This window comes from Dipodomys merriami, unplaced genomic scaffold, assembly GCF_024711535.1.
Source record: "Dipodomys merriami isolate MVZ:Mamm:240054 unplaced genomic scaffold, mDipMer1.0.p SCAF_3, whole genome shotgun sequence".
NCBI classification, from domain to species: Eukaryota; Metazoa; Chordata; class Mammalia; order Rodentia; family Heteromyidae; genus Dipodomys; species Dipodomys merriami.
Genome location: NW_027204492.1, coordinates 86,664,266 through 86,689,725, shown reverse-complemented (window position 1 = coordinate 86,689,725; position 25,460 = coordinate 86,664,266). Strand labels below are relative to the sequence as shown.

Sequence of the window (25,460 nt, the reverse complement as noted above, 5' to 3'; positions counted from 1 at the left end):
GGACTGCAGTTCAGGTACTTGGCCAGGTGAGACTGTCTTAAATACAACCAGTTCAAAATAGAGTTGGCGGTACAGCTCAATTCCTAAAGTGCCAGTCTATCAAGCATGAGGTCTTGGTTTAAACCCCAGTACCACCAAACAAACAAATTTAAGTGTTCAACAAACTGGTCATGGAAGCATCGCCTATAATTCTAGCACTTGAAAAGCAAAGGCAGGAGGATTGTGGTTTTGATGCCAGCTTGGGCTACATAGTAAGTTCCAGAAAAGCCTGTATATATATATATAAAATACAACATATATATATATATACATATATATATGTATATATATATATATATATATATATATATATTGCAAGACTCTGTCAAAAAAATGCATCCAGTAAATATTTAACAATGGTTTTGTAAGGGTGCTGTGTAAAGGTCTTCAGACCACCCTGAGATTCTGTAATTTATTGAGAAGACTCACAGGGTTCAGCATATAATCACTCATGGATATGACTTGTATAGCAAAAGGACACAAGCATTAGTAAAATAAAAGATGCATGGACTGAAATCTAGTGGAGACCAGGCTTCCAAAAGGCCTCTTCCAGCCTAGTAACAAGTTGTGACAACACATGTGAAATATCACCTACTAGGATACTCATTAGAGAGACTCTGTTACCAAGGTTTACTGGCAGTGGTCGCGTAGATGTCTTTTCTGTGTGGCACATATTAAAATTCCAAACTCAAGAAAGAAAGCAGGTGTTGAGTATAAACCATATTGCATATAAACATTTAAAGTACAATAAGCTATCCTTATTCAATCTAGGAATGTCAGGTCCCTCCTGAAAACCAAATTCCTAGATACCAGTCTAGGGCCAAGAAGTGAAATAGGCCTTTCAAAGTCAAGCATGCAGCATCATGCTAGGGGTTCACATCTGTAATCCTAACTACTCAGGAGGCTGAGAGTTGAGAATTGTAGTTTGAAGTCAGTCCAGACAGACAAATTGGGGAGACTTTTTGCCAGTCCTGGGGCTTGAACTCAGGTCCTAGGTGCTATCACTGAGCTTCTTTTGCTCAAGGCTAACACTCTACTGCTTGAGTCATAGTGCTGCTACTAGCTTTTTGTGTTCATGTGGTATGAGGGAATAGAACCCAGGGCTTCATGTGTGCTAGGCAAGCACTCTATCACTAAGCCACCTTTCCAGCCCCGAGACTCTTATTTCTAATTAGCCAGCAAAAATCTGGAAGTGGAAGCATATTTCAAGAAGCAGAATCAGCATTGAGGAAAAAAGCCAAGAGAGAGTTCAGGCCCTGAGTTCAAACCCCAGTACTGGCAAACATATACACACACACCACCACCAACAACAACAATATTAAAACAAGTAAAGTCAATCCTGCTATGATAACACATTTTTTTGTTCAGATGACAATCATTAGCTTGGCTAGGCATCCAGACTTGAATACAATAAACAAAACTGACAATACTCCAAGCAGGGGCTAAGGAAACAGGAATGTAGTACATGGCAAGAAGGCAGGAGAAATGAGGAGTAGTGAGTGCTTCTTAGGAGAGGAAATGCCTGAGCCAGGTATGGACATGACAAGACACTGTGGTATGCTTAGATTTAAATCCTAATCAAGTGGGTACACTTGGCTAATTAATTAGATGAAGCTGTATCTCACATAGGGAGCTACCTACATGAACTGGAGCTATTAATCACTAGGATTCCTTAGCCTCTTGCATACTAGGTAGCTTTGTAAGAGGTGGTGCCAACCTTCTCCAGTCCCACCTTTCAGTCTCTGTGACACAACCATCCTGGCCTATTTTCAGTGCCTGATGTATACTCCTTTATTCTGTGGCTCTCTCTGAATATACTATACCATCCTCCCACTCTGCACTGTTCATTACTCTGCCCTGTTTCACATAGCTCATTTCCACTCATGTCAGACTGCAATCTAAACACTTCATTAGAGCAGCCTTTCTCACTCCACAATAGGTTAAAACCCTGATCACTTACTTTATAATAGCACCAGTAACTACTCATTGATCACTGAGCACATTAAAATTTATTTTTTAATGAATCTACATTTTAAGAAAGCAGAGATCGTGTTTCGTGTTGTTCATGAATTCCAGAGCCTAATACAGTGCTTAGCACATAGTGAGTGCTCAGCCCAAGTATGAATGAAAAAAATGGATGAGAGTTTACTCACAGTTCATGTGATTTGAGTGAGGATAATCTTCTCTACCCCAAAACATACATACCTTCTGGGTCTAAGGCATATGTACCACCCTGGCAAGATCAACAAGTCATCTGAGGATTTTTATGTAACTATTGGGAAAGAGGCATTGCATCTGCTGCAGATATTCTGGCTGGAAGAATAACTGAATCAGAATAAAAAGGAAGAGTAGGAAATTTAGGGATCAAATGAAAGCATGAATGTAAACCTTGCTAAAAAGAAGAAGGCCTTTTAGAAAGTTTACTTGCTAGGGGCTGGGGGGTTAGCTCAGCAGAAGAGCACCTGCCTGAGTTCAGTCCTCAGCTCTGGGGGGAAAAAAGCTATAAAAGACAAAAAAAAAAAAACCAAGGCAACTTGCTAGTAAACTTTCATTTTGCTCCTTAGGTTAATTTAAGTTAGGATTCTGATATGTGTATCTAAGAGTCCTTATACAAAAATAGAAAGTGGAGCTGGCCTACATATTTAGATGACTAACACCTGGAGGATCATGGCTTGAAGCCAGACAGGACAGAAAAGTTCAACATTCCACTTCCAATTAACCAGAAAAAAGTGGAGCTAGGGACATGGGTTCAAGTGGAAGTGGTAGAGAGCTGGCCATGACTGAATGAACTGAGCAAATGCAAGGCCTCTGAGTTCAAACCCCCATATACTGACAAAAAATTTTTTGAATCAGACATACAGTTGGTAACAAAGAACAAGATGAAGTCCATGAGCAAGCCTACCTTGTATGATGAATCAAACTGGACTAGAGAATCCCTAACAGTTCCTTAGATATTAGGTTAGGTTCTGGTACAGAAAGAAAAGACGACAGTTACGAGTATGACTTAAGTGGTAGAGCTCTTGCTTAGCAAGTACAAGGCCCTAAGTTCAAACCCTAGTTCCAACAAAAGAGGAAGAAGAGGAGGAGGAAGAGGAGCATGATGAGGAGATGATGGTGATGATGATGAGCTTGCTCTGGTGGTATACACCTACAATCCCAGCTCTTGGGAGACTGACAGGAGGATCCAGAGTTCAAGACCAGCCTAGAGGGATATATGAGCATGGGCATCTTGCCTGTTATCCTAAAAACTACATTAGTCATGGAGTTCAGAAACTATACCTCTCAATTGGCTGGAAAGAGGTAAAAATCTCTATTTTCAATGGAACATATAAATCATAGGTCAACCTATAGGCAAAAAGCTGGACTCTCCAAAGTAAATTCTAGACCAGATTAATCAAGCATTTGTTGGATAAGCACTGTAAAAGTAGTTATTAGCAACTAGCATAAAACCTCTGAAAATATGACATTTCCAACTTACTCCAGACATTTTTTCATTCCAATCAACTCATTTAAAGAAAACATTTACAGATTATATGTATATGGAGGTGGCTGACAAAGATCATCAGGGTTTTTCTGTTGAGAGGATGAAAATTTTAATCTATAGACAGGTAAACGGGAAGTAATGCATCATATGGTAGAACACAGTTATATTTTTAGTACTGTCTTGAGCAAAACTTTAATCAGTAATATAAATTAACGTATAATTATCCTTAGGAGAGAGATTTAATAAGAGGAAAAACGGAAATTTAAAAGCTAGAACTATAAGCAAAAACAAGATATAATTTGTCTAGAATGTGTAAAGTCACTACAATTTCAAAATACTTATTTTCTAAATATAGTAACAGTTCAGAAGTTTATTTATTTATTTGTTTTATTGTGAAAAAACTGTACAGAGGGGTTACAATTACATGGGCAAGATAATGAGTACATTTCTTATCAAGTATTGTAGCCTCCTCCTTTGTTTCCCTTCCCATCCCTTCCAAGCCTCCCCCACCCACCCAATCCTCCCCCTACCCCCCACCAAAGTTGTAAAGTTCGTTTTTGACATGACAACTTGTACTTCTCATTGTTGCAGTGGGTCCACCTGTATCCTTATTTAAACAACTTGTTTTTCCCCTTCCCCTCCACAAAATATACCGACATCAAATAAGTGAAAGCAGGGGTTATACTGTGGGGGAGGGACAAACAAAGCAACAAAGATATAATCATATAAATGCGTTAGAAACAAATACATGAAAGAAAAAAAACATTTAAATACATATCTTAGGGTTCATTTTCCTAACATCACCTTATCTGACCTTTTCTGCTTGACTCATACATATACTAACTATTGCAAATGAGGGAAACCATGGGACCTATGTTTCTTTGGGCCTGGCTTACTTCACTTAATATAATTTTTTCCAAGTCTTTCCATTTCCTAACAAATGGGGCAATGTCATTCTTTCTGATGGAGGCATAGAATTCCATTGTGTATATATACCACATTTTCTTGATCCATTCATCTACTGAGGGGCATCTGGGTTGGTTCCGTATCTTAGCTATAGTAAATAATGCTGCAATAAACATAGTTGTGCGGGAAGCTTTAGTGTGGTCTTGTTTGTAAACATTTGGGTAAATGCCCAAAAGTGGGATTGCTGGGTCATAGGGGAGCTCAGAAGTTTTTGATATCAGCAAATACCACAGTGTAATGCAACTACTAAAGCCAAATTCAGAAATCAAATGCCTGCCACATTTGAACAACAACTCAACAGGGAAAAAATGATCAATAAAATGGTATCCAGAGCTGAGACCTGAGGATTGTTTCAAAGACAGCCTGGGCAGAAAAGTACATGAGATTCTTATCTCAATTAACCAGCAAAAATCCAGAAGTGGGGCTGAGGTGACTTAGTGGTAGAGTGCTAGCCTGGCATGCATAAAGCCCTAGGCTCGATTTCTCAGTACCACATAAACAGAAAAGGCTGGAAGAACTGCTGTGGCTCAAGTGGTAGAGTGCTAACCCTGAATGAAAGAAACTCAGGGAGTGCGCCCAGGCCCTGAGTTCAAGCCCCAGGACTGGCCCAAAAAAGCCAGAAGTGGAGAGGTGGCTCAAGCAGCAGAGTGAAAAAGCTAAGGAACAAAACCCAGGCCTTGAGTTCAAGCCCCACTGTTGACACCAGAAAAAGGAAATGAAAGGGAAAAAGGAAAGGAAAGGCAAAAAGGACAACTTGTAAAGCAATGACAAAAACTGAAAATGAGCCAGCAATCCTATTTAACATACACATCCTGGAAACAATCTCCAAATTTGTGAAGTGATATACACATAATCATTTATAAAAAGAAAATTAAGTAATTAAGTACTTCAAGCAATGGGAGAATGATTTAACAGAAGTCCACAATCTGAGTGTCTTAACACAACCAAAGACTTATTCTATATGCTTAAAGTGAGTTGGAATGAGAGCTCATTGCACTTGTTCTAGACTCAAGCAGTCAGAGGCTCCATCTCTATCTGCCAGGAAAATAGGAGGTAGTAAATCTTATATTGGCTATTAAAGCTTCCACCTACTACTTTCACTGACATTTTATTGACCAAACCAAGTCACACAGCCACACGTGACTTAAAAAAATGACAGGAGCTCACTCCTATCATAAGATGAAATGGCAGATAGCACCAATGTTATAATCAATACAACATATAGTATAGAAATGTAATAGGAAACATGAAAAGATCCAGGCTGTTTTAGAGTATGGAAAAAACACAGATCTGTATAATAGCACCATTTATTTAAATTTAGATAAAACATAAATCTATGTGCTTTTTCCATTTTGGCAAATATTATTTTATATGTCCAGAGGCACATAGGCACTTTGTGTTCCTTCCCTAAGAATATCCTCATGTGGTCTCACTGTGTGTGAATGCCTAGAATCCTGTATAATTTATCTTGCCCTGGTATATTTTAGATCTAGCTTCCACATGAGATAAAACATATGCCATTGTTCTCTCTGAGCTTGGCTTAGCTCAAATCTATGTATTTATATATGTATTAAAGTGAGGAGAAAGTAAAACACTAAAAGAAGTGACAAAAGGGAAAATAAACATTTCCATGTTGTCATTTCCTTATTTAAGAAAAACTATAAAATAACAAGATGGGGTGAGTCTAGTCAAGGTAGACTATATGCATATATGGACATGTCAAAGTAAAATCTCTTTGTCCAAGTAATTGATGCTAATAAAATATGTGGGGAAACAGAAAAATAAAAGCCAGGCGCCAGTGGTTTAAGCCTATAATCCTAGCTACTCAGGAGGCTAAGATCTGAAGATCATGGTACAAAGCCAGCCCAGGCACTCTTGTCTCTAATAAAATACTCAGAAAAAGCTGGAAGTGGTGCTTTGGCTCAAGTGGCAGAGTGCTAGCCCAGGCTCTGAGTTCAAGCCCCAGGACTTACAAAAAAAAAAGGAGAAAATCTTATTGATAAATCTGCTTACTATTGAGTAAAGTGCTCATCACAGTGAAATAAAAGGTTGTTGAGCTGGGTGTTGGTGGCTCATACATAATCCCAGTTATTCAGGAGGCTGGGATCTGAGAATCGTGGTTTGAAGCCAGCCTGGGAGGAAAGTCGACTCATAACTCCAATTAACCAGCAAAAAGCTAAGAGACATCTCCTTGGCCCAGCGCTATAGTACTTGTGTGTGTACCTATGTGCATGCACGTGTGCACACATACACACAGAGTTGTTGAAATAACAACATTGATTAGACATTGATCAATAGACATTGATCTTGAACTGAGGGCCTTATTCAAGGTAGTGAAGGTGTTCTACCACTTGAATCATGTCTCTAGCCCTTTTGAGTTTTCATTGTTTTTAAGGTATTTTAAGAGGCTTGAATCTGGCCTAGGCCCTGTCCTTGAGCTCTTCAGTTCAAGGTGAATGTTCTACCACTTGAGCCACAGTGCCACTTCTGGTTTTCTGGTAGTTACTTGGAGATAAGAGTGTCACAGACATTACTGCCTGGGTTGGCTTTGAACCGCAGTCCTCAGATCCTGAGTAGCTAGAATTACAGGCGTGAGCCACCAGCGTCTTATGTGGCCTTGTTTTTCAGGGAAGTACTATTCTTCTGCTTACCCTTAGGAACTTTTGTCTTACTACATTTTCCTTTTAAAAATTATCTTCATATAGTTGTACAAGGGGTTTCAATTTAACACGCCCATTTATATGTATGTAAGCATTACATTTCTGAAACCACTATTTCAGATTAAATACTTTGGGGTGATAATAAACACAAACCATTCACTAAAATATCAGTTAAGGGGCTGGGAATGTGGTTTCGTGGTAGAGTCTAACATGCATAAAGCCCTGGGTTCAATTCTTCAATACCACATAAACAGAAAAGGCCAGAAGTGGTGCTGTGGTTCAAGTGGTAGAGTGCTAGCTTTGAGCAAAAGAAGCTCAGGGAGACTGCCTAAGCCCTGATTTCAAGTCCCAGGACTGGCAAAAAAAAATCAGTAAAGACATTGGTTAAGATATGTCAACTCTTCTATCCACTAGACACAACTATAAAATTGGTGAAGAATATATGCCAGAGCTGCAAATGTAGCTTAGTGATAGGGTACCTACCTAGCATCTTCAAGGCTCTGGGTTCAATCCACAGCATGCATGCATGTATGCACATATCTATACATGTATAGACTTAGACACACAGAAAATGCACAAATGGCTACTACAGAACTCTTCAAAGTATTTAACAATAGAGGATCAGGAAAGGATACAAAATAAGTAAATATGCAGTAATTTTTACCACTTTTATTCCTCTAATATTCTCTGAACTTAACACAACCAAATCTGAAGGCAAGCACTGTGCTATATGTTTGGTATCTATCCTGGGGTTTGAACTCAGAGTCTGGGTGCTGTCCCTGAGCTTTTGTGCTCAAGGCTAATGCTCTACCACTTGAGACATAGCTCTACTTCTAGCTTTTTGGTGATTACTTGGAGATAAAGAGTCTCACAGACTTTCCTGACAAGACTGGCTTCAAACCATAATCCTCAGACATCAGCCTCCGGTAACAAGAATTACATGTATCAGCCACTGGCACCTGGTTTAAAAGTGATCTTTTTTCTTTTCTTTTTAAAAGAAAGTACTAATGCCCAGATGCTTATGGAAAAGTAGAAAGAAATTCCCCTGATTTTTCCTCTCTTTTTTTCCCTTCTATTGCATGCCTGAAAAATTCTATGGAGGCAACAATGAAAGTGATTCACATAGGGACACTGTAGGAACTAAGACTCTGAAGGAGAGCAACCTTCCATTCCATTTGGTGGAACTATATTAATGGCTACAGCAAAGCCAATTATCTTCGTTTTCCCCCTTTATTTTCTTCTTAGAAAAATTTCTCATTGTCCAGTTATCTCTGGTAGCCCATAGGTGGTACAGTATAAAAATGGGCCATTTCTTAGTGAAGGAAATAAAAGGAACACCCTAGGAAACCAGAAATACCAGGGAAAGCCGGGCGCTGGTGGCTCACGCCTGTAATCCTAGCTACTCAGGAGGCTGAGATCTGAGGATCAAGGTTCAAAGCCAGCCCGGGCAAGAAAGACCGTGAGACTCCTATCTCCAATAAACCACCAGAAAACCGGAAGTGGTGCTGTAGCTCAAGTGGTAGAGCGCTCGCCTTGAGCTGAAGAGCTGAGGGACAGCGCCCAGGCCCAGAGTTCAAGCCCCACGACCGACAAAAAAAAAAAAAAAAAAAAAAAAAAAAAAAAAAAAGAAATACCAGGGAAATAAAATAAAGAGAAAAACTCAAAGGCAAACCTATAAAGATGTTTCTGAACACTCCTGAAATCATCTCCACGTGCTATACGTACACTGATCTTCATTAGTGTATCAAAGACTTGGAGAAATGAGTTAATCACCCAAGACTCTGACTGAGCAGTATATGACCCACATGAAGTAGATCTACATAGTACTGACAATACTGACTGACAGTGGAACTGAAAGAAAGCAAGTTGGAAGTCAGAGTCCAAATCAAACCAGGTTGATTGCTGCTAATAAATATACCAATACTATCTATTGCATTGAGACAAAACTCAGTCTTATAATATTTAAAATGACAGGGAAAAATAGGTTATAATTTGGTATACAAAGAACCACAAAATGCTCAGCTAAGCCAGGCTCTGGTGGCTCATGCCTGTAATCCTAGCTATTCAAGAGGCTGACATCTGAGGACCATGGTACAAAGCCAGCCCAGGGAAGAAAGTTTGTGAGATTCTTATCTCCAATTAACCACCAGAAAACCAGAAGTGGCACCATGGCTCAAGTGGTAGATAGGCTCGCCTTGAGCTGAAAAGTTCAGGGACAACTTCCAGGCCCAGAGTTCAAGCCCCATGACTGACCAAAAAAAATGCTAACTTACATGGGAAAAAAAAACAGATGCCAACAAAGATGACACAAATGCTGAAATTATTATTCTTTTTCCTCAGGCAAAAATTTTAATCAGAAGGAAAAAGGAGCCATGGAAAGAGGGTACCACTGACTACCAGAGATTTAGGCTTTCCAAATGTTGAAATTATCTAAAACAACAACAACAAACTTAAAAAACTATTATATAAATGCTAAAATCAACAATCATTCACTGTAAAGTTAAAATAGAAAGGTATCAGTAAAAAATGTAGAAATTTATCAGTAAAAAGATGTAAATAATAAGCAAATGGAAAATTTAGAAATGGAAAACACAATAACTAATATAAAAATTAACTGTGAGAGCACAATAGCAGAATGAAAGAGAAAGTAAACTTAAAAATGGATGAAACAATCAGTCAGGCCAGATGTCAGTGGCTCATGCCTATAATCCTAGCTACTTAGGAGGCTGAGATTTGAGGATCACAGAAGCCAGCCCAGGCAGGAAATCCTATCAGATTCTTATCTTCAATAAACAACCAAAAAGCTAGTAGAGCTGTGGCTCAAGTGGTAGAGTGCTTGGCCTTAAGCAAAAGAAGCTCATGGACAGTGCCCAAGCCCTAGTACCTGCAAAGAAAACAAGACAAAAAAAAGTCAATTCTAAAAGACAGAAAGGAAGATTGGATAAAAGAACAAAACTTTGGGAATATAGAGGATAACAATAAAGGATGTAATATTTATATAATTGGAGTATCAGCAAATGAGAAAAATGAGTGTTATATTGAAAAAAACTTTCTAAGTCTAATAGTAGAAAACTGCCAAGCTGACAAACAATAGCAAAAACAAACAGAACAGATACAAAGAAATTCATACCCAGACACTTCCTAATCAAACTGCTAAAAAGTAAATACAAAGAACTGTGGAAATAATCCCAATAGTTTTAGTTTAATATCCCACTCCTGATAATAAATAGGACTAGAAAGAAAACTGTTAAGTGTATAGGAAACTTAGGCAACACTGTAAAAAATACTGTGAAAGCAAAGAATCCACTTAACTGACATCTAGAAAATACTCCTTCCAAAACAAGGAAAGTGTTTTTTTTTTCCTTTTTTAACTTATTGTTGTTTAGAGATGACATACTTCAGGGTTACCTTTGCATAGTGTCATAAGTTCCTTCATTCTCTCCCATTCTATCCCTCCCATCTCCACACACAAGTTGCATAGTTCACTTTCATCAATGTCTACTGCAGCCAGTGCTCTGCTGCTGCACTTTTTCACCTTTTTTCCTCTGGTTCTGTGTCCTCCCCTACCCTCCCACAGGTGTGCCCATGAATACACTATATAAAAGGCAAAGAATACAGTCATCAGAAAAAGAAAAAAAATAAGAAATCCTTTGTTTCCTTTTCTTTCGAGTACATTTCAAGTATTATATTACTTCATATACATATGAAGAGGTACTTTGGTATTGCACCTTTGTGATTCTCTCCTATTCTCTTTTGGTCTCACTTTATGTGACTATCTAGTATACAACTACAACCACTAGGATTTGCTAGTGGGACAATAAAAGGATTCCATTTATTAGGTAAGAAGTTTGATAGCTTCTTTTAGAAGTGAAACAAAACAACAGAGGCTGTCAAGGATGTGAGGTAAAAGAAATCCTCAATAAGCCAGATGCTGGTGGTTCATGTCTGGTACCCTAGCTACGCAGAGACTTAGGATCACAATCTGAAGCCAGCTCCAGCAGGAAAGTCTCTGAGATTCTTATCTCTGCTAAACTACCAAAAGCTGGAAGCTGAGCTATGGCTCAAGTGGTAGAGCACTAGCCTTGAGCAAAAGAAGCTCAGTGTTTAGGCCCTGAGTTCAAGCTCTAGGATTGAGGGGGGGGGGGGTACGGGAAGGAAGAGGGGACAGGGGAGAGAGAGAGAGGGAGGGAGAGAGAGAGCGAGAGAGAGAGAGAGAGAGAGAGAGAGAGAGAGAGAGAGAGAGAGAGAGAGAGAGAGAGAGAGAGAGAGAGAGAGAGACCCTTAATACAGCTGGTAGGAATGTAAACTAGTACAACCACTATGAAAAGCAGTATGTAAGCCCCCTACCCCCCCCCCGAAATAAATCTAAAAATAGACCTGCATTATGACACTACCATGCAACTCTTAGGAATATATTTGAAGAAGTGTAAGTTCCTATACAATGAAGTTGCCTGCATACCCATATTTATTGCAGTTCTGTTTATAACAGGCAAACTGTGGGATCACAAAGTTACTCAAAAACTATGGGGCTGTTTTAAATGATAAAGGGATGGGGGAGAGGAAAACAGAATGATGGAGGGCAAACAGTTTGAAATCCGTTGTGTCTATGTATGAAAATAGCATGGGGAATCATACTGAAGGCTACTGAATAGGGAGAAAGGGTGGGGAAAGAGAACAAAACATGGGATTATTTAAAACATAATTCATACACACGTGAAATACCAACATGTAAACCCCTTGGTGCCATTAATATACACTAAAAAGTGACAGAAAACTAAAACAGGATCTGTTGAGGGTAGGTAGCAGCAGGGGAAGTGTGGGTGAGAGGACTGGTATATTTATAGGCATATATAAAAACAGAATAATGAATACTGCTGAAATTGTTCTAAGAGAGGGAAGGGAAGAAAAAGTGGTAGAGGAGGTGGATTTGATTTAGGTGTACTGTACTCATGTGGGAAAGTACCATAATGGATTCCCCTTGTATAACCAATGTATGCTAACAAACAATATAACAAACAAAAAGGCAAAACATAACTTTATTATATTGCACAGCAATTGTACTGCTAGGAATTTACCCAAGGTAAATGAAATGTATATGCCTATAAAAGGGTATGTATATTGGTGCCTGTATCCTAGCTGCTTGGGAGGCTGAGATTGTTGAGATCATAATTTCAGGCCAGCCCCGGCAGAAAAGTTCTCAAGATACCCTCTCAATGAAGCACTGAACATGGTGGACTGAGATTGTTATCCTAGCTACAGCCTAACAGGTGAATAGCACCCAAGCACTGATGGAGGAAGGAAGTGAGACCCTGTTTCAAAAATTACCAAAAAAAATAAGGCTGGAAGCATGGCTCAGTATTGATAACTGCATAGCAAGCACAAGAACAGGAGTCCAAACCCCAGTTCCACTGAAAAGAATGTTGCATATAAATAGAAATTAACCATATACTTGGTTGCATATACTTGGTCACTTCAATAATCCTTCTTAATATAAAGAACAAGTAGTGGATATGGATCAAGTGTCAGCTAGCAAGGTCCTAAGTTCCATCCCCAGTTAATACCAAAAAAAAAAAAATGAGAGGGTGTGAACACTATCTGAACCAAGGATAATTAAGCTGACATGTATAGAAAATTCCACTCCAAACGAGAATTTATATTCTTCCAACAAGAACATTATTTTGAGTGGTAAAATAAACTGGCTCAAAGATAAGAATTATACCTTAACTGGCTCAAAGATAAGAATTATACCTTGACCATAAAGGAAATAAAATAGAAATCAGAAAAAAAAAAAGAAAAATCTCCAGCTGGATGCCTATAGCTAATGTATATAACCATAGCTATTCAGCAGGTTGAGATCTAAGGATCACAATTTGAAGCCAGCTCAGGCAGCAAAGCCCACGAGATTCTTATCTCAAATTAACCATCAAAAAGCCAGAAGTGGAGCATGTCTCAAGTGGTAGAGTGCTAGCCTTGAGTAAACAAAGCTCCATGATAGTGCCTAGGCCCCAAATTCAAGCCTGAGTATGAACATCAAAAGAAAATTTACTCTTCCAGAGCAGAAGTTAGTCTAAGTGATAACATTTTTTAAACACCTTATTCTAGAACATTAAAGAAAGGCTTTAAAGTTTTGTTTTGCTTTCAAATAATCAACAGGAAAAAAAGTAGGTTGAAATTTTTCTTCTACTCACATCAGTTCATGTCTTCCTCCTCCCTGTTATTTTACATCCCTGGTTCAGACTGTTTCTTCAAAGACTGTCCATACTGCATGAAAAATTGGTACTTTGCTCTTTTGTATGAATGAGCTCATATCAGACTGTGTTTGAATTTTTATTTTAAGGTATTTGTTTTAGCCAGGTCCCAATGGCTGATACACATAATCCTAGCTACTCGGGAAGCCAAGATCTAAGGATCGTGGTTTGAAACCAACCTGGGCAGGAAAGCCCATAATACTTTTATTTCCAATGAAACACCAAAAAAGAAAAACTGGAATGGAACTGTGGCTGAATTGGTAGAGCACAAGCCTTAAGCAAAAATGAGATATTTGTTTTATGCCTCTTTCAATTAAGTTTTAAGATGACTCATTATTTATTAATACCAAATCTATCCAACTGTTTCAACTTGCTCTTTTTTCTAAGAATTTTCAAATTTTTGTGTTTAATATTCAATGGTAAGCTACCAGCACAACTATGTTTATTGCAGCATTATTTACCATAGCTAAGACATGGAACCAACCCAGATGCCCCTCAGTAGAAGAATGGATCAAAAAAATGTGGTATATATACACAATGGAATTCTATGCCTCCATCAGAAAGAATGACATTTCCCCATTTGTTAGGAAATGGAAAGGTTTGGAAAAAATTATATTAAGTGAAGTAAGCCAGGCCCAAAGAAGCATAGGTCCCATGGTTTCCCTTATTTGCAATATCTAGTATAGGTATGAGTCAAGCGGAAAAGGTCAGATAATGTGATGTTAGGAAAATGAACCCTTAAATATGTATTTTAATGTTTTCGTTTCTTTCATGCATGTGTTTCTAACGCATTTATAAGATTATTTCTTTGTTGCTTTGTATGTCCCTCCCCCACAGTGTAACCCCCGCTTTCACTATATTTGATGTCAGTATAACATGTGGAGGAGATGGGGACAAACAAGTCGTTTAAGGATTCAGGTGGACCTGTTGCAACAATGAGAAGTACAAAATGTCATGTCAAAACCAGCTTTACAATGTCGGTGTGGGGGGGGAGGGGGGAGGGGGGTATAATTGGGTGGGGGAGGGGGGAGGAGGGGAAGGGAAGTGAAGGGTAAACAAAGGAGGAGGCTGCAATGCTTGGTAAGAAATGTATGCATTATCCTGCCCATGTAATTGTAGCCCCTCTGTACAGTATGTTCTCAAATAAAATAAAATACAATTAAAAAAAAATATTCAATGGTCTTGCAGATAACTAAGCTTTTGATTAATATGAAAAAGATCTACTGTTTTGATTAAATCTATTTTGAGTCCTTTGGAAGCTGACAAAGCAAGGCTGCAATTCTCCACTGAGGCTCTGTTCTTCAGACACCGGGACAACTGCAGATCAGTGACTGAAACTAAGTGGAGCCTGCATAGGATAGGGAAGAGTGATACACAGGGTCAAACACAGTGCCCACAACACTGGGCACTTGATGAACCTGTTGATTTGATTATCTCGCTCAGTAGTGTGGCAGCAAAGGGTTAAAATAAACCTGAGGCCAAATTACAAGTTGTAGCTGCCAAAGCTATCAATTTTATTTTAAGGTGTTAGTAGTCTGTCAATTTTTATTGTTAACATTTAGTTATTTTATAGCCATTACTAACCAAAGTAGATTATAGGAATAATGTTTGATAGGAAAGGGTACTGTATGTCTGCTCTGGAACTCCTAAAACAAAACATCCTTAATGTCATCTTCCCAACTTAGATAATATATTAAGAACACAAGAGCTATCAGTATCCCTTTTTATGAGAGTAGTTTCAGAAAATCTTTCTACCCTGTTCTTGTGTACTTGCAGAAGTATCTAGTCTTTTTACCCTGTGAAGACCTCTTCAATTACTATCATAATGATATAGGTATTTGAAGCACCTGACACCAACTCAAAATTAGTATCCAGTTGGGTATGGATCCAGCTCATGCCTATAATCCCAGGAAGCAAAGGAAAGAGAAACAAGAGTTGAGGCTGAGGAATGACTTATAAGCAGTGTTGTAGGATGTATGGATAGCAAAACAGAATTTTCATCTGGGCTACGAGTGGCTCACACCTGTAATACTAGCTACTCAAAAGGCTGAGACATGAGGATTGTGGTTCAAAGTTAAAGGCAGGAAAGTCTGTGAGACTCTAATTGCCACAAACCTATCAAAAAAACCTAGAATTGAAGCTATAGCTCAAGTGGTCAAGTGCTGCTTTGAGCAAAAAAGCTCAGGGACAAGGGCTGGGAAGGTAGCTCAGTGGTAGAGCGCTTGCTTGCCTTGCATGCATGAGGCCCTGGGTTTAATTCCACAGCACCACATAAGCAAAAAGAAAAAAAGCCAGAAGTGGCACTGTGGCTGAAGTGGTAGAGTGCTAGCCTTGAGCTGAAGAGCTGAGGGACAGTGCCCAGGCCTAAAGTTCAGGCCCCACGACCAGACCCCAAAAAAAGAAAAAGCTCAGGGACAGAACCAGGCCCTGAGTTATGACCCAGTATGACACCAGTACACACACACACACACACACACACACACACACACACACACACACACACACACACACACACACACACACACACACACACACACACATGAATATATATATATACACACATACATACATATATTTATGTAAGTAAATGTATATAAGTAACTTTCAAAATTAAAAATGTGACAGATGAACAAGAAACACAGAATGAAAACATTTCAAAGATTTAAAGAACACTGACAGTCTGTAAAGCTAGCTCAATGCATACTTGACAGGCTTAGTATATACAGACATTAAAAGTAAAAATGTTAGGGGGCTGGGAAGGTGGCTCAGTGGTAGAGCGCTTGCCTTGCATGCATGAGGCCCTGGGTTCGATTCCTCAGCACCACATAAGCAAAAAGAAAAAAGCCAGAAGTGGCGCTGTGGTTCAAGTGGTAGAGCGCCAGCCTTGAGCTGAAGAGCTGAGGCACGGCACCCAGGCCCAGAGTTCAGGCCCCACAACTGGACCCCAAAAAAAAAAAGTAAAAATGTTAGATTTCTAAATTATACAGAAAAGTGGTTATGCCCTATAGGAGAATTAATACAAAGTCTTTGGGATCATTTCTTCTACCAAATAAATTTTTGCATCGCTACTAGACAAAAATCCAGAGGCTGACAAGTGATTTTCAGAGTCTAGACCCAATAATTAGTAAGCAATCATCCAAACAAAGATGCAATATCCTAGAGAACTAATCATTCTTGACTGGGCCTCTCAGCCAGTGGGGCTGATTACCTGCAGATAACATTAAGGACATTCCATCATCCTTTTTTAACTTTTTTATTTGTACTTGAACTCAAGGCTTTGTGATCTCACTCAGCTATTTTGCTCACAGCTGGTATACATTAGTTTGTTGATTAACTGGAATTTAAAAATCTCATCATGTCTATTCAGGCTAGCTCTGAACCTCTATTCTCTGTTTCAGCCTTTTGAGCAGGCAGGATTATAGGTCACCATTGCCTTGCATAAATTATTTTTAATTTTCAATTAATCTGTTAGTAAGGGACTAATAGTTTATTTTATACCTGAATTTAAGCCTTTGAAATTGAAACTACAGACCTATGGTATTACCACCTTCTGAACAGTGTGGTTCTGTTTTCAGTTTTTACTTTCCATAAGCATTCTAAAACATTTACTTACCTTCCAAACCAATCAAAGGATCTTAGAAATCATCTGAGATTCAGCTGCCTCCTACAAGGCAGCTTTCAATAGTTGCTTTGAAAGATGATCATAAAACATTTGTGTGCAAGGAAGGAAGAAACTTACCTTACTGAGTGACTATCGTGCAAGTTTATTTTCAGAAAACCAAATTGCATTTCACACAGTAACATACACTTAGTTATATGTATCAAATAGTTTTATTCAGCATAATTGCTGTTATCTTAATTAAAAATTATATATAGTATAATTTTCCCTTTCCAACATAGTTCAAGTTGGCAAATGAAGTTGTAATTATACTACAAACAAGATATAGAACAGTACTAAGCATAACTGGTTTTAAATATCAATGCATCAACAATTATTTACTGATTACTGATGCATTTGGTGGTTACTGGCATCACTGAATGGGGATAAAAAGGGGGAGAGTAAAACAGTAAAAGGTATACCCTCCTCAAAAGAATTTCCATAGGATAGTTAATAATGCAGTTTTTTTAACACACCTGAAACAAACAGGTAATGGAAGAACACAAGACAAACAACTAGGTAATAATCTGTCTAAGATATTGGTTTTAGTTTAGACACTGCTATCAACCTTGTTTTTGTCTTTATAACTGGACAGGATTTGTTCCCATTTCTAAGGTCCATCAAAATTATAAGAACATGTTCAGTTAGTAAGAGCTCAGAGTGATGACTGAAGGCTGATAATACAAAGAACAGCTTTCTAGCACCAAGGTTTTCAGTGGGAGGTTCTCTAGAGTAAGTGAACAGGGATAAGTAGGAAGGATGCAACAAGGAGTTGATGGAGAGAACAAACTGTCAGGATAGAAGAGCTGTGATGGAATAAACGGATAAATGTTGGTCCACTGGAGTAAGGAATCAAACTGTTCTGGAAAAATGTGTTGAGGACAAACTTGGAACTGTCCTGAGTGCCAGGAAGAGAAATGAGGACTGCAAACTATGGTTTGTCTATTAAGAAAAGACAGGAATGACACTACAGTGACACCACAATGACAGTGACCTACAATCTTACTGGGAAAACTACCATAGACATGCCTGCAAGGTCTTGGCTACTGGCCAAACCCTGCCCTTTCAGTTATTCATGGTTGTGTAAATCATACTAAATTTTAGTGGCCAAGTAAAAGCCATTTTATTTGCACACAATTCTATGGGTTAGCAATTTGGATTGGAATTGAGTGGGTGGGCAGTCTAATCTTTCCTAGGGCTCTTCATGCAGTGACAGTCACCTTGTAATATGACTGGGGCTGAAAAGCCAAGATGGCCTCATTCATATATTAGATGCTTGAATGTTGACTAAGGTTTTCTCCCCACCTCAACTCTCTTCTTCCAGAAGGCTAGCTGGGGACTCTTCACATACCTACACATGACTCAGGGAGCAAGAGAAAAGATACCACTCCTTGAGACCTAGGCTATTTGTCACTCAGAGAAATTTGGGGTGACAAAATACTGTATTTTAGTACAATATTAAAATAACTAATAATAAAATGCTGTATTTTATTGGCCAAAGCAAGTCAGAAGGATATTCCACATTCAAGGAATAATGACTCCAGCAGTTGATATGAGGAGCTTTAAAGTCACACTGTAAAGGGGTGGGCTAGAAAGATGAAATGACATTGTGGCCATTAAGTACTCTTATCACACTAATTCATTTGGGCAGTACACATTAAGCATATTTAGTCCATTGGGGCTCTAGAGGTGGGAAGGAACCACTGAAGTGGAAAAGATAACTCTTAAGAAATATCTAGGACGGAAAAAACCTGAAGGAATGGAGAGAACCTTCTAGGCAAAGACAATAAAAAGTGAGGACTAGGAAATCTAGTAGTATATTTATAGACTGGTGAAAGAAAACATGGATGAAGTGGGTAGAAGACTTGAGAATAGGTGAATATGGTGAGATACATAATGACATGACTATCAGACTCTCAAGAGTAAGGATACTATTATGCAATGGACAGCCAGAACTCAATGGTAGCTTAATAGCAGGGAAAATGATCAATGTGTAAGGAAGAGACCTTTAGAATGTGTAACTATAAATAGGATGCATATTACTAAGATCACAACAAGAGAGCAGACCTGAAAGAGCACAGACACATACTTTTCACACTCACATACATCTACCTCTGTTTATAAGATGTGAGTTTCATGTGAGGCAAACAGGATATAGCTATTTACAGTTAAGTTTTGTCTATTTTAGAAAATGCAAAATTGCCTGGTTTTTTTTTTGTTGGTAGTAGTGGTAATAGGGCTTGAACTTTGGGCTTGGGCACTGTCCCTGAGCTCTTCAGCTCCAGGCTAGCTCTCTACCACTTGAACCACAGCTCCACTTCTGATTTTCTGGTGGTTAATTGGAGATAAGAGTCTTATGGACTTTCCTGTCCAGACTGGCTTTGAACTGCGATCCTCAGATCTCAGCCTCCTGAGTAGCTAGGATTACAGGAGTTAGCTACCAGCACCGGGCTTGCCTGGTTTTTTTTTTTAAAACATTTAAGTAAGTAAGAAATCTTGATGCAGACAAGAAACCATGATTACACTAGGGAATGCTGCCTACAATCTAATTTTGACTCCATACTCTGCCTAGGCAAACTATGTTACCATAACTTTCACAGTGGCAATATGGCCAAGCAATAGATGAAACTATCTGCAAATGTACACTGATTTTCCACAGGACTTATGTGGCTTTAAGAACACATTACATGTAGTTTTTACAGAACATGAGAATTAGTGTTCAGCTTGTTAACTGAATAAAGTAGTGTATAAAATTCAGTCGATACAATGAGGAACAAACACCCTTTCTTTCAATGTGTGTTAGCATAGCTTTGTAATATTTTGTTGTTAATTGAAGAGTAAGCAGCAATTTTCTGTCATGAATCTGTGGAAGATATAGAGAATTTGATGATTTCGTATCATTCTGCAAGTGTAAGTTTAGTTGTATAACTGCAATTAATTCATATACAAAGAAAGAAAACATGGAATCAGGCACCAATGTCAACAGAAAAGACAGTATTTAATGAGGGAATATAGATTAAAGGGTAGTGTACAATAGAAAAGTTTGGGAAAGTAGAGTGGTGTGTTTCTTGCCAAGCTAGAATTTGCAGGAACTTAGAAGACATGTCCTAGGTAGGACTGGCAAGGCAAAGAGGGAAGGATATTCCAGGTGTGAGAAAAGGGTCAAAGGAACATGAACATGAGTGTTGGATCACTGATGGTATGAAAAGAGTAAGGAAAATAACTCAGAGGTAAACCCTTTCAGACTGTGCTTGATACTTATTACACCTAGTTCTCTTGGAATCACAGGTGAAGAACTATCCGCAGTTGAACTGTGTCATCTGAAAACACTATAAAAACTGAACAGACAAGTAAGGACATTTATATTCCTTGTTCCATGTACTGGATTTTATCCATTGCCTGGTGGGTAAATCGGTGGTGGCACTCTATATATGGGTTATACAGCATAGGGAAAATTCCCCTGAAGGAACCTATCTTCTCTTCCATAGGTGTCTGCTCAAACTGAGCTAGGCCATACTATAGAGTACCCATGTAAAAAAGAGATCTTTGTTGCATTTTCTAATGATAGAGATGTTTAGAGAGAGATCTGAGTAGGCATGGCATTTTTTTCCTCAATGTTCTTCTCAAAATTGGGGAGATTTCCTATAAAAAAGGTTTTAATAAAAGATGTGAGAAATCAGTTTCGGGAACAAGCTTTGTCATAATCTACAGTTAGCTTCTTAAACAGTATGGGATGCCTATCATACAGTTCAAATATCAATTCAAAATGGGAAAAGATCTTGATGTAAGACCTAAAACTTTGAAACTACAATGGGATAACACTTAAAGGTAGAAACATAGGCAAATATTCACTGAATAGGATAATCTCCCAGTAAATAAGAGCAAGATTTGACAAATGGGACTACATCAAGTTAAAAATTTTGCACATCAAAAGAACCAATTACCAGAATAAGACAACCCACAAACATGAGTTAATCTTTGCTAGCCATTCACTGAATAAAGAATTACTATCCAGAATATACAAAGACTTAAAAATTAAATACCAAAAGAATAACCCAACTAATAAATGCACAAATAAATTGGGCAGTTCTCAGAAGAAGTACATAAAGACATGATCAACACCTTTAACCATAGGAAATGAAAAACTACACTAAGAGTCTATCTCATTATAGTCAAAATGTTTTCCAAACCAGAAATGCTGGCAAGGATATAGGGATAAAGGAATCCTTTAAACACTATAAACTAGTGCAACACTATGGAAATCATTGTGGAGGTTCATCAAAAAACTAAAAATAAGCTGGGTGCTGGTGGCTCATACCTATAATTCTAGCCACCTTGGAGCCTGAGCTCAAAAGAGCTTGCTTTGAGGACGGCTTCAACAGAAAAGACCATGAGACTTTCATCTGCAATTAGCAAGCAAAAAGCCAGAATTGGAGATGTGGCTCAAGTGGGAGAACACACCAGGATTGAGTAAAAAGGCCAAATGTGATTGCAAGGCACTGAGTTCATACCCCAATATCACTAAAACAAGTCATAATGAAATCCATTGTATAATTAATGTATGATAATAAAAAAGGCAAAAAAATGTATTTACAGTACATGCCTAGCAGGTCCAAGATCTTAGGTTCAATCCCCATCACCAAAGTATAAAAAGTATAAAATATAGCTTAGTGATTTACAAATTGCTTATTTTGTGGGAAGTACATTTGAGGAATTGAGGATTACAGCATCTGGAGCTTGATATTTAGACAGCAAGCACTCAATAAGCATTGACTGATTCTGTTATACTTTTTCCAGCTTCTTGTATGAAACATGGTAATACTCCCCAATTTTTTAATATTAGTCTTCAATGTTGGGAGGGCAAGTTAAGAATCATCAAAAATGGACATCTGAACCAACTTTTGGATGTTATACAGGATTCTTATACATTAATCCATGGTCCTTCCAAGACTAAACACACTGTACACATACATACATACACATATCATACACACATATACAATCAAACATACATTTGTAAATTGATATCCTTGGTTTAAAAACAAATATTTATCACATGATTCTAATATTTTGCAAGTTACAACATCCTTAACTCAACAGGAATTTTATAGCCCTTGGGGAACCCTGTGCTATTCTACTTACCAGACAGGATTGGATTCTATTCAGAATGTAGGATGTTGCTCAGGGGACATTCAACTCAATTGTACCTAGCAATGTAAAGGAAAAAATGACAGCTGTTATGAATACTAACAAAACAATCTAAACAGACAAAATCACACTCTAATATTTAATCAATTGACAAGTGCCAACAACATGCTCAATAATTACAAAGTACACATATCATTGTTTCTGCTTCCCTATAACATTCAAGGAGGCAAGGGACAGTTAAAGAAAAATGAATCTGTACCAAGTTTCTATATGTCATACACTGTTTTAGCAATTTATATAGATTAAAATTACTTTAGATACCACCTTACCCCAGTCAGAACGGCCCACATCCCAAATTCAGCCAATGACAAATGCTGGAGGGGATGCAGAGAAAGAGGAACCCTATTGCATTGCTGGTGGGAATGTACACTAATTCAACCACTTTGGAAAGCAGTTCAGAGGTAACTCAGAAAGCTAAATATAGACCTCCCCTATGACCCAGCCATACCACTCTTAGGCAGCTACCCTGAGCAACAGGAACCAGGATACAAGGACATCTGCACCTCCATGTTCACTGCTGCACTATTCACAATAGCCAAGATATGGGAACAAACCAGATGTCCCACTACAGAAGAATGGATCCAAAAATTGTGGTACCTATATATAATGGAATATTGTGGAGCCATTAGAAAGTACAAAATAATGACATTCACAAGGTAATGGACAGAAATAGAGCAAATCATTTTGAATGAGGTAAGCCAAGATCAGAGAGACAAATGGTCTCCCTGATAAGTGGATGTTAAATACAAAATGCAAGGAAATATGACAAAGTAAACAGGATTCAAGAAACAAAGGACATCTACTTAATTTATCATATAATTTCTAAATGACTCCATATTCTTGACCTCATATATAGTATATATGTACACATGTGAGAGAAGCTAGAATGGCACAGAACCAGAGGGAAACGGGAAAAATAAAAGAAGGCCTATCACCTACACTGGACATTGAGGAAAATGAACTAAGCAACTCAAGGGCAGCAATGGGAGGGAGGGAAGGAAAGAGAAAGAGGGAACAGCTAATACTGCACAAAAGAAAGGAAATGTACATATCACCCAACACGAAACAAATAGTTCTGTTGTCAACTTACCAAATTCACAAACTTAATAGACCAAGATAATGACAATTTGCTTTGTGAAGGTTAAAATGAGAGACTTTAACTAAGTATCACTATCATACAATACTGTGAAATTTGTGAAATTTATGTGATCACTTAATCTCACTTAAAAATTATTTTTAAAAAAAACTTACTTTAGGACTCATTTCATCTTGGACATACAAAGAACTGGGAAGCGTAATTTCTACCTTTATAACAAAGAAAGAAGCTAGGTATACTGAAAGGCAACTATTTTTATTGGACCTGTGAGATAAATGAAGTTGCACAACAAACCAATACCCTGTTATATAGAGAGACAGGGGCTTGCACAATTATACAGGTCTGTGAGCATATACACTAATAGGAAGATTAAACTAGAAATTATAACAAATTACCAGAAGCCAGAATATGAAGGTCAGGGTTTTGACATATAAGTTTCCACACTCTTAAAAGATTTTTCTACAGAAAAGCTCTTCCAGTGAAGACAAAGGAAAACTTCAGAGATAGCTCTCAGAGTAGTGCTGGCTGGCTCAGCAAAGAAGCACCCACAGTGAAACTTGCCTAGACTCCTTTCCTTTATATCTAGTACAGAACAAAAGGCTTAATCCTCAGGGAGGAAGGACTTAAGAGCCACAGCTTCAGAACACTGACAGATATCCAACACAGCTGGGGACAGTGAACCATGTGAAAAAGTAAAAGAAGCTGCACTCCTGAAGGAAGAACAGAAATCTTTTGTCAGTGACAAACTTAATACTCAGGTTCTAGTACCTGCTGAAATCTCATGCTTAATGAAGACTATAAGAACTCCTACCCCGAACTCCACTAACCAACCACAACTACTTGGCAAACCAACTAACTGATTAGTAACTGTGGAATTAAAAAAAAAACAACAACACAGGTCTTTGGAAGTATCACAAGGGAAAAACTCAAAGCCAACAAAAATAGTCAAAATGACTAGAGGAATTGGAAATCTTTGGTGTCTATAGTGAAAACAGGCCAACTCCTAACTAGATTAATACAAATATCCCACACTAAACATCTAGCAGAATGAGCCAATGTTTTTCTCCAAATATAAAATATTTGCCTTAGCATCTTCTGTTTAGCTTTTGCCATTTTATGGGGTATAACAAAAGGCAAGAAAATATTTTAGGAAGTGGCGTTGTAGCTCAAGTGGTAGAGTGCTCCCCTTGAGCTGAAGAGTTGAGGGACAGTACTCAGGCCCAGAGTAAGCCCCACGACCAACAAAAAAAAAGAAAAGAAAAAAAAGAAAATACTTTAAGTTACAAAGCGATCATATCAAACTTCAGTATAACACAGGTTTGGGGACTATCAAAATGAAACTTAAGCCAGGTTCTGGTGGCTCATGCCTGTAATCTTAGCTACTCAAGGGGCTGAGATCTGAGAATCTTGGCTCAAAGCCAACCTGGGCAGGAAAATCCGTGAGACTAATCTCCAATCAACCACACACACCAAAAAAAAAGCCATTAAGTGGAGGTTAGCTTAAGTGGCAGAGCCAGCCTTGAGCACAAAAGCTCAGGGACAGAACAGGGCCAGAGTTCAAGCTCCAGGATGAGTAAAAAAGAAAAAAAGAAATTTTAAAAAATAATTAGGGCTGGGCACAGTAGCTTATGCCTGTTAATCCAGAGGGTATAGGCAGGAATAGTGAAGGCTTGTTGTTGAGAGGCAAGTCCTGGGCTTTTAAAACCATGGAATTCTCTCTGCAAAATAACTAAAGGGGAAAAAAAACCTGAAGGGTGTGGCTGAAGCAGCAGAGTGCCTGCCTAGCAACCATTGGATTCAAAACTCCAATACTGCTATAAGTAAAATTAAAAGAATCATAATTAAGCCAGGCACTGATGGTTCATTCCTAATGGAGGCTGATACCTGATCACAGTTTGAAGCCAGCTTGGGTAGAAATGTCTGTCTTATCTCCAATTAACCAGCAAAAGCTGGAGGTGGTGTGTGACTTAAATAGTAGAATGCCAGCCTTGAGAGGAAAAAGGTAGGTGACATGGATGAATGGAAAAACCACTTAATATGCAAGACCAGACATAATTTCAGCAAAGGAATGGAAGCTGTAAGGAAGAATCTAGGGTTGGAA

General features: G+C 38.3%; 1 protein-coding gene across 2 annotated transcripts in view; it reads right to left on the bottom strand.

Moving 5' to 3' along the window:
• Nucleotides 1-25,460, bottom strand: part of LOC138840388 (protein Jade-3-like) — a 121,339-nt gene that overhangs the window by 85,033 nt on the left and 10,846 nt on the right. For both annotated transcript variants that reach the window (XM_070040572.1, XM_070040573.1), the window contains exon 3: nt 22,198-22,262. The gene's annotated coding sequence lies outside the window, so the exon portion shown is untranslated. The remainder of the gene's footprint in view (nt 1-22,197; nt 22,263-25,460) is intronic.